The following is a 1,800-nucleotide window of genomic DNA, read 5'->3' on the forward strand; positions in this document are numbered from 1 at the left end:
CCACTTCCCACATGCCCCTCCTTTAAAAAAAAAAAAAGCCCAACCCACCACCTGAAGTCTTCCTCATCTCAATAAATAACTACTCTGTTCTTTCAGTTGTCTGAACCAAAAACTCAGACCATCATTCCACATCGAATTCTTTAGATAATTCTTTAGACTATATCTAGTCTCTTTCCACTGTTCTCATTTTCTTAACTTCTTTTCTCAAATGTTATCTTACTAAGACCTGCTTTAGTCATCAAATCCCATCCACCCTACTGGTACCTGTTATCTCCTTTAACTTATTATATCACTGTTTGTCATACAATATATTCACTTATTTATTTGCTCATTGTCTCAACTAAAGCTTCAAGATAGCAGGCACTTAATCCTGCCCTCGTTCTAGTGATGAACAGAGAAGAGGCACTGGATATTTCTGAATAAATGAACAAAATGAAAAGAATGGTGTTGAAACAGTGATTGCCTTGGGGGAGCACTTGAGCAGAACTATATGACGTGAAGGGGTAAGTTATTTGAAGATTCATAGAGTAGTCCCTGCAGAAGAAAAAGCTCCAAAGAGGGAATGAACTCGGCCTTATCCAGGAACACCAAGAAATCTTGTGTGGCTGAACAGCCAGCCTTGTCAGGGAGATATCAGAGAAACTGTCAGCAGCTGTATTATACAAAGCCTTATAAATCATGATTAGGATTTTAGGTTTTATTCCAAATATATCAGGATTTGGAGGTTTTAAATGAGAAAGTATCCGATTTTGGTTTTTGTTTTTTTAAAGGTGACCTTGGCTGCTGTGTGACTAGTGGGAGCAGTATGAAGGATCAGATGAGTAACAGGCTATTTTGTGACCCAAGCTAAAGAAGAGTGCACAGGATCTGAGCCAGATCAGTAGAGTGGGAAACAGTCTAAAATTTGAGAGTAGAAATGACAGGACTTACTTATGTTTTAGATAGAAGCATAGGAGGAAAGAGAATTAAAAGAAAATGTCTGCAACCTGAAGTCCTTTCAGGCAAAATGTAAAGGATCATATTTCCAGCAAGTCAATTAATAAAAGGATCCTTTGGGTAGCTGTAGTTCAGGAGCTGGGAGAAAATAAAGAAAATTACATATGGGAGTGTTTGAGGAGGGAAAATATTGCGGTTAGTTTTTGAAGTGTGGAAGTGAGTTCTTGGCAAGACGGTCTGGAATGGGCAGACACCTTACCATTTCCTCAGTGAGAGAGAGAGGACAGACAGACAGACAGACAGACACACAGAGAGATTGACTGAGGCACTGAGATTTCCTCTACATTTACAGGTACGTGAACCTTTAACAGCGGCAGGGTCATTTCCCTAAACCGGCACCTTATAGGCGAGGGGGTCCTCCAGAAAGAACCCTAGGGCATAAATGAGATCGCTCATTCAGGAAATCCCCTCCGGCTCGGTGCAGAACGGTCGAGAGCGACCTCAGGGCTTTCTCAACTTCACCGCCGCCCCCTCCCGGTCTGGACTGCCCCTGGCCTTTTCCCGGAACCGACCATGTTGACAATCAACACGCGGGTCACCTAGCGTCCTTCCGTCCGCGTCCACCGCCCAGGACGCAGCCCGCCGCTCCGCCGCCCCGAGCGTCGCCCGCACGCTGGCCCTGATTCGGGAGCGCGCGCCCGCTGCCCGCGGCCGGGGAGACCCCCTCGCCGCCGCGCCCCGCCCCTCGCTCCCGGCCAGGCCCCGCCCCTCCCGCCCTGCCGGGCCTCCCGCGCCCCGCCTCCCCACCCGGCGCCCGCCAACTCCCGCCCGCGGCCCCGATTGGCCGCGGCCTTCCCGCTCTCC

Source organism: Castor canadensis, chromosome 8 (assembly GCF_047511655.1).
Source record: "Castor canadensis chromosome 8, mCasCan1.hap1v2, whole genome shotgun sequence".
Lineage (NCBI taxonomy): Eukaryota > Metazoa > Chordata > Mammalia > Rodentia > Castoridae > Castor > Castor canadensis.